A 9,170-nucleotide genomic window follows, 5' to 3' on the forward strand; every position below is an offset into this window, starting at 1 on the left:
AAATACAACACAATAAATATAAATATATAGCTTATATACATAGATTGATTGTATGTCCATAAAGTGACGCTAGGTACAGGAGTATCTGTACATAAAGTTGTGGTGATGTTGCTTTACCCTGAGAAACAATCCAACACATTAACGGATTCTGTAGTTGGTTAACACAATCTGATTACTTACACATGCACAATCAAGTGGCAAGCATCCTTCACCAAAACCTGGCTTTAGAATACAAACCCATAAAAGACACCATACCTCACTGTAAATACAAGCCTGCTCCAGTTTTAGAGTCAGTCCCACAAATTATATTACAACCATAGTCATAGTAGTCATAGTCATACTTTATTAATCCCAGGGGAAATTGGTTAAATATGTAAACTATGCCAGTAAATTATGAAATAAGTCCAGGACCAGCCTATCGGCTCAGGGTGTCTGACCCTCCAAGGGAGGAGTTGTAAAGTTTGATGGCCACAGGCAGGAATGACTTCCTATGATGCTCTGTGTTGCACCTTGGTGGAATGAGTCTCTGGCTGAATGTACTCCTGTGCCTACCCAGTACATTATGTAGTGGATGGGAGACATTGGCCAAGATGGCATGCAACTTGGACAGCATCCTCTTTTTAGACACCACCGTCAGAGAGTCCAGTTCCATCCCCACAACATCACTGGCCTTACGAATGAGTTTGTTGATTCTGTTGGTGTCTGCCACCCTCAGCCTGCTGCTCCAGCACACAACAGCAAACATGATCGCACTGGCCACCACAGACTCATAAAACCAATCCATTATTACAGATAAGACAATCCATAGTAACTCTCCAGATACGATATGCAGGATAAACAAGCAAGATCAACTTATTTAATCGATATATCCATTCCAAACACACATAACATGCAGAAATCAGTACGTGAAAAACAACAGAAATATGCTGAATTAAAAAAGAAATTGAAAGACTCTGGTTGTATATTGTCCCGATGGTAATATCTGCAACTGGTATCACCCCAAAGTCACTACACAATAGTATTAAACAATTAGTCCTACAAAGCAATATTTATGTAAATCTCCAGAGAGCCACAATACTAAACACCACTGGAAAAGACAATAGACAATAGGTGCAGGAGTAGGCCATTCGGCCCTTTGAGCCAGCACCGCCATTCACTGTGATCATGGCTGATCACCCACAATCAGTATCCAGTTCCTGCCTTATCCCCATAACCTTTGATTCCGCTACCTTTAAGAGCTCTATCCATCTCCTTCTTGAAGCATCCAGAGACTTGGCCTCCACAGCCTTCTGGGGCAGAGCATTCCATATATCCACCACTCTCTGGGTGAAAAAGTTTTTCATCAACTCCGTTCTAAATTGCCTACCCCTTATTCTTAAACTGTGGCCTCTGGTTCTGGACTCAACCATCAGCAGGAACATGCTTCCTGCCTGCAGTGTGTCCAATCCCTTAATAATCTTATATGTTTCAATAAGATCCCCTCTCAGCTTTCTAAATTCCACCGTATACAAACCCAGTTGCTCCAATCTTTCAACATATGACAGTCCCACCATCCCGGGAATTAACCTTGTGAACCTACGCTGCACTCCCTCAATAGCAAGAATGTCCTTCCTCAAATTTGGAGACCAAAACTGTACACAATACTCCAGGTGTGGTCTCACCAGGGCCCTGTACAGCTGCAGAAGGACCTCTTTGCTCTTATACTCAATTCCCCTTGTTATGAAGGCCAGCATGCCATTAGCTTTCTTCACTGCCTGCTGTACTTGCATGCTTGCTTTCAGTGAGTGATGTACAAGAACACCCAGATCTCGTTGTGCTTCCCCTTTTCCTAACTTGACTCCATTTAGATAATAATCTGCCTTCCTGTTCTTACCACCAAAGTGGATAACCTCACATTTATCCACATTAAACTGCATCTGCCATGCATCTGCCCACTCACCCAGCCTGTCCATTCTAGCATCCTCCTTCCTCCCCCCACCCCACCTTCTAATTCTGGCCTCTTCCCCCTTCTGTTCCAGTCCTGAAGAAGAGTCCTGGCCAGAAATGTTGACTAATTATTCCTCTCCACAGACACTGCCTGATCTGCTGAGCTCCTCCAGCATTTTGTGTGTGTTGCTTAGGAAAGGGAGAGGCTTGGAAGAGGGAGGATTTGAGATGTTGGAGGAGGGGAGGACCAGAGGAGGGAAGGTAAGTGGGCAGATGGGCAGAATGGCTGTGGAGTGGCAGGGCAGCTGGGGATTGGGATGGGGGGAGGGGGGAGGTCATGTTCTTTGTGGTCTGTGAACATGTCCTTGACTTATTAATTTAATTTGTAATTCATGCCTTCACAGCATATTTGTGAAACAAAGCATGTCGTATTTGAGTGCTAATGTCTTTACAAACTTCTATAGAAGTGTAGTGGAGAGCATATTGACTGGTTGTATCACAGCCCGGTATAGAAACGCCAATGCCCTTGAACGGAAAATCCTATAAAAAGTAGTCGATGCAGTTCAGTCCTTCATGAATAATGCCCCCCAATCATTGAACACATGTACACAGAGCATCATTGAAAGGGAATCATCAGAGACCCCCACCACCCTCGCTATGACATCAGAGACCCCCACCACCCTTGCTATGACATCAGAGACCCCCACCACCCTCGCTATGATCTCTTCTCAGTGCTGCCATTAGAAAGAAGATACAGGAGCCTCAGAACTCACACCACCGGGTTCAGGAACAGTCAACCATCAGGCTGTTGAACCGGAGGGGACAACTTCACTCAACTTCACTCACCCCACAACCTATAGACTCCCTTTCAAAGACTCTTCATCTCATGTTTTCAATATTTATTGCTTATTTAATTAATATTACTTTTGTTATATTTTTATTTTTTATCAGTTCAAGCTAGTAAAACCTGAGGGACGGGCATAGCCAAACAGTCATTTCTCAATTGCTAGACACTTTTGGACTATGATAAATTTTAATCTACAATTTGAGAGGGAGAAGGGAAACTCAGAAGTGTCAGTATTACAGTTGAACAAAGGGAACTATGGTGCTATGAGGGAGGAGCTGGCCAAAGTTCAATGGAACAATACCCTAGCAGGGATGACAGTGGAACAACAATGGCAAGTGTTTCTGGGAATAATGCAGAAGGTGCAGGATCAGTTCGTTCCAAAGAGGAAGAAAGATCCTAAGGGGAGTAAGGGGAGGCCGTGGCTGACAAAGGAAGTAATGGACAGTATAAAAATAAAAGAGAGGAAGTATAACATAGCAAAGATGAGTGGGAAGCCAGAGGATTGGGAAACTTTTAAGAGCAACAGAAGGTAACTAAAAAGGCAATATGCAGAGCAAAAATGAGGTACGAAGGTAAACTAGCCAAGAATATAAAGGAGGATAGTAAAAGCTTCTTTAGGTACGTGAAAAGGAAAAAAATAGTTAAGACCAAAATTGGGCCCTTGAAGACAGAAGCGGGTGAATTTATTATGGGGAACAAGGAAATGGCAGACGAGTTGAACAGGTACTTTGGATCGGTCTTCACTAGGGAAGAAACAAACAATCTCCCGGATGTAATGGTGGCCAGAGGACCTAGGGTAATGGATGAATTGAAGGAAATTTATATTAGGCAGGAAATGGTGTTGGATAGGCTGTTCGGTCTGAAGGCTGATAAGTCCCCCGGGACCTGATGGTCTGCATCCCAGGGTACTTAAGGAGGTGGCTTTAGAAATCGTGGATGCATTGGTAATCATTTTCCAATGTTCTATAGATTCAGGATCAGTTCCTGTAGATTGGAGGGTGGCTAATGTTGTCCCTCTCTTCAAGAAGGGAGGAAGAGAGAAAACAGGGAATTATAGACCAGTTAGCCTGACGTCGGTGATGGGAAAGATGCTGGAGTCAATTAAAAAAGATGAAATTACGACACATTTGGATAGCAGTAACAGGATTGGTCCGAGTCAGCATGGATTTATGAAGGGGAAATCGTGCTTGACTAATCTTCTGGAATTTTTTGAGGAGTGCAGCGTAGGTTCACAAGGTTAATTCCCGGGATGGCGGGACTGTCATATGTCGAAAGGTTGGAGCGACTGGGCTTGTATACTCTGGAACTTAGAAGGCTGAGAGGGGATCTTATTGAAACATATAAGATTATTAAGGGATTGGACACGCTGGAGGCAGGAAGCATGTTCCCGCTGATGGGTGAGTCCAGAACCAGAGGCCACAGTTTAAGAATTAGGGGTAGGCCATTTAGAACGGAGTGGAGGAAAAACTTTTTCACCCAGAGAGTGGAGGATATATGGAATGCTCTGCCCCAGAAGGCTGTGGAGGCCAAGTCTCTGGATGCTTTCAAAAAAGAGATGGATAGAGCTCTTAAAGATAGCGGAATCAAAGGTTGTGGGGATAAGGCAGGAACTGGATACTGATTGTGGATGATCAGCCATGATCACAGTGAATGGCGGTGCTGGCTCAAAGGGTCGAATGGCCTACTCCTGCACCTATTGTCTATAATATGATAGGTGAAGCCAGGTGGGTGAGGATGAAGCAAGAAGCTGGGAGGTGAAGGTTTCCTAAACCTCTTTCCCAATCTCCAGCTTTCAGGAACTCTCCCATTTCCAACTGCAACCCTCTTCCAAACTCTTTGTTTTCTAAATTCCCTATTCCTATTCCTCCCCCCTCCCAGTCTCATCCGTTCCCAACCACACCTTTTCTCATCCTTTCCCAACCACTTTCCCATAATGTACTCCTTTACCTTCCAAAGACAGGAATTACTCCATCCAGCCCCCAACTACTTAAATAATGGGCCCTCTCCTCCCCAGCATTGAGGACATCTTCAAAAGGCAGCATCCATCATTAAGGACCCCAATCCCCCAGGACGTGCCCTCTTCTCATTGCTACCATCAGGGAGGAGGTACAGGATCCTGAAGACACACACTCAATGTTTTGGGAACAGCTTCTACCCCTTGGCTATCAGATTCGTGAATGGACAACGAACCCATGGACACACCTCCTTTTACTTTCCTCTCTTTTTTCATGACTTGTTTAATTTATTTTATATACTGTGTATATGTATTGTAATTTATAGTTTTTATTATCATGTGCTGCTGCCACAAAACAGCAAGTTTCACAGTATGTGCCTGAGACGTTAAACCTGATTCTGACTCTGAACGACTGGCATGCTGTTAAGGTCGTGGGGTTAAGGAGATGAGCAGGACGGTTTTTACACAGAGAGGGGTGGGTGTCTGCGATGTGCAGCCTGGAGTGGTAGCAGGGGCAGAGACATTCCAGAGGGTCTCACAGAGGGACATCAATGTGAGGAAAATGGGCATTGTGTTAGCAGAGATGAGTTTACTTGGCCATTTGATCATTAATGTATTTGGTTTGGCAGAGCATTGTTCCTGTGCAGTACTGTTCTATTTCATACATAACATGAACAGTGGTTAACTATTCACATATAACAATCTGTACAATGAGTTCATTATTTATCAATGTTTACACATAAATATCTACAAACTAATCCAGTCTCCTCACCTCATACAAAACACGTCACTCTGAATGTTAACTGTTCACTCCCCACTGATAATTCCACCTATCACCTCTCCAGGCCGCCTGTTCACAGTCAGCCTTATAGCCTGTTCAGCAGCTGTTATTTCAACACAATTGTTTTCATCAGCTTGAATACAGTATTACATATTCGACATTCCAAGCTGTGCACACAGAACGTACCTCGTTTATCAGATACCACACCATATCGCTATGCTCCTGTACATCATCAACTCACTCACAACAATCTCTGGCTGCCTCTCAAGGCTTCCATCCCCTGGCACTGTTCTGATGTGATCTGCACCCTCTCTGACTGCCCACAAACCTCTGTCTATTGCAGACAGTGTCAGCCTGTCCGAGCTGACCATGGTGCCCACCAAACCAGTCCTGTTTGCACCATTGTTTCTCTAAACCTTTCCTATCCACGTACCTGTCCAAATTCCTTGTTACTGACCCTCCTTTGCCAGTTGGTCTGGCAACGTGCTCCATATACTGCACCCATCATCTCCTGCCTGGAAGTCTTTACCCCTCAGCTCCCATTTAAATTTCTCCCCTCCCTCCTTCCAACCTGTGTCCTCTAGTTCTCAGTTTCCATCTCTGGGAAAAAGACTGTCCCCTTCACATATGTGTGCATCTCATGAGTTTGTAAAGATTTTCAAGGTCACTCCACATCTCCTAAATTCCTAGTATTAATATCTGTGATAGTCCAGCTTTTATTTATGAGGAAGTTGCCAGGCCAGCGAGTCCTGGCAATATATTTGTAAACGTTCTCCCCCTCCTTCCAGCATAATGATGTCTTTCCTACAACAGAGTGACCAAAACTGTACACTGCACTTTGAGTGTGGTCTCACAAATGTCCTGTACAAATGGAATGAAACATCCTCATAGAGTCATAGGAAAGTACAGCACAGAAACAGGCCCTTCTGCCCATCTAGTCCAGGCCAATCCATTTAAACTGCCTACTCCCATTGACCAGCACCGGGAACTTAGCCTCTATCATCATCATCAGGTGCCGTGTCCAGTTTGAGCTTTGACTGCCATGGCCCACACACTCCTGTTTCGGGTCAAGTGAATCAATTCATTGGTATTCATTTCCAGTTCTCTGGCTGCTGTCTCCATCATCATTTGTCTTCCCTTCCTTTTGCTTTCTTCCCTTCAATCTGTCCCATAATTACCGTACATTCTAACTCCTCTTTCCTAATCACATGTCCAATGAGGTTACGTTGACTTTTCAGGATCTCATACATTATTTCTCTTTTTGTGTTTGCTCTGTTCATGACATCCTCGTTAGATATTCGTTTCTTCCGTGATATTCTTTGCATCCTCCTCAAAAACCACATCTCTGCTGCTTCAATTCGTTTCCTCATGTTACTAGATATTGTCCAACATTCTGAGCTATATAATATAACTGGATAAATATAACATTTCAGTACTCTGAGGTGGGTTGTCATGCCTAGTTTAGTTTTGGTCAGTATACTCTTCATTCTGGTAAAGGTGTCTTTTGCCATCCCTATTCTTCTTTTGATGTCCATGTCACACCTACCATCTGATGTCACCCAGCTTCCTAAGTAGCAAAAGTTCTGTACTTGTTTTATGTCTTCCCCATTTATTCTCAGCCTGCAGATAGGATTCTCCTTCTTTTTGGATATCACCCTACGTTCTGTCTTTTTGCAATTGATAGATAGACCCATTTTTGCACATTCTTTAACAATTATATCAATTAAGCTTTGTAGTTCTTCCTCCGTACTTGCAATTAACACAGTGTCATCTGCATATCTAAAATTATTGATGTTTTCACCGCCAACTTTGATTTCTAAAATGTCTCTTATTTTTTTGTAATATTGTTTCACTGTACACATTAAATAAATCAGAGGAGAAAACACACCCTTGTCTAACGCCTCTCTTGATTTTCATAAACTGACTCACTTCCCCATCTATTCTTACAGCGGCAGTTTGTTCCCAGTACAGATTTCTGATTAGGCGGAGGTCTTTCAAATCCAGATCTAGAGTTTCCTGTAATATTTCAAATAATTTATTGTGCTTCACTTTATCAAATGCTTTTATGTAGTCCATAAAACAAACAATTTTTTTTTGCATTTGAATAGCTCCTTCTGATAGTATCCTGAACATCAATATCGTCTTTCTTGTACCTTTGTCTTTCACAAAACCACATTGTTCTTTACCTATTTCAGCTTGTATCTTACTTTTAGCTCTTGTCATCAAAATTCTTAGAAGTATCTTAGTGATATGACTCACCAAACTTATGGTCCTATGTAACTCACATTCTATTGCTCCATGTTTCTTAGGAAGAGTGATAAATACTGATTTTTTCATCTCTTCTAGTATTATTCTAGTCTCATAAATGTCATTGATTAAATCGGTAAGTTTTTCAATTCCATAATCTTCAAGGGCGATAATTTGTTCAATTACTAATTCATCAGGACCTGCTGCCTTTCCTTTCTTCATCTTATTTATTGCATTACGAACTTCAGATTTTAAAATACTTGGACCTTCAACGTTCTTCTTGATTTCTGTTTTTTTGCCTCGATCGTCTTCATACAATTCCTGAATATACTCAGTCCATCTGTTCATAATCTCATTTTTTTCCATGATAATGGTACCGTCCTTTGCTTTAAAACATCCACCTGAAGAGCAGAGGAGCTTTTTACCAGTGATATTCTTGATTTGTTGATGATGAAGAGATATGAGAACACTCAGTCCTCTTTTATTGTCATTTAGAAATTCATACATGCATTAAGAAATGAAACAACGTTTCTCCGGAGTTAAAGGCATCCGTTAGTTTTGGGAGACCATGGATCTGCACCTGGAAAGTCTTCACTCTCCAGGGCGCAGACCTGGGCAAGGTTGTATGGAAGACCAGCAGTTGCCCATGCTGCAAGTCTCTCCTCTCCACGACACCAATGTTGTCCAAGGGAAGGGCATTAGGACCCATACAGCTTGGCACCGGTGTCGTCGCAGAGCAATGTGCTATTAAGTGCCTTGCTCAAGGACACAACATGTTCCCTTGGCTGTGGCTCGAACTCACGACCTTCAGGTAGCTAGCCTAATGCCTTAACCACTTGGCCACGTGCCCATGGTAGTGGAGTGATATCTGCAGATATCTCCGGAGTGATATCACAGAAAACAGGACAAACCAAAGACTAACACTGACAGAACCACATAATTACAGCAGTGCAAAGCAATACCATAATTTGACGAAGAACAAACCATGGGCACGGTAAAAATAGTCTCAAAGTCCCTGAGTCGATTGACTCCCAAGTCCTCGGTAGCAGGCGGCAAAAGGGAGAAACTCCCTGCCATTAACCTCCAGGCACCATCAACTTGCCGATGCCTTGGAAGCAGCCGACACTGAGTCTGTCCGTCCAAAAACTTCGAGCTTCTGACCAGCCCTTCCGATACAGCCTCCTGAGCGCCATCCTCTGCCGAGCGCCTTCGACCTAGCCCCGGCTGCTGAAACAAGCAAAGCCCAGGTTTCGGGGCCTTCTGCTCCAGAGATTCCGGTTACCACACAGTAGCAGCGACAGCGAAGCGGGCATTTCAGAAGTTTTCCAGCTGTTCCTCCATACTCTCACGTCTGTCTCCATCAAATCAGAATTGTGCACGGCATCCTACTTGACAGATAACAGATATTCATCACC

The sequence above is a fragment of the Mobula hypostoma genome, chromosome 4, assembly GCF_963921235.1.
Source record: "Mobula hypostoma chromosome 4, sMobHyp1.1, whole genome shotgun sequence".
In the NCBI taxonomy this organism is placed as follows: Eukaryota; Metazoa; Chordata; class Chondrichthyes; order Myliobatiformes; family Myliobatidae; genus Mobula; species Mobula hypostoma.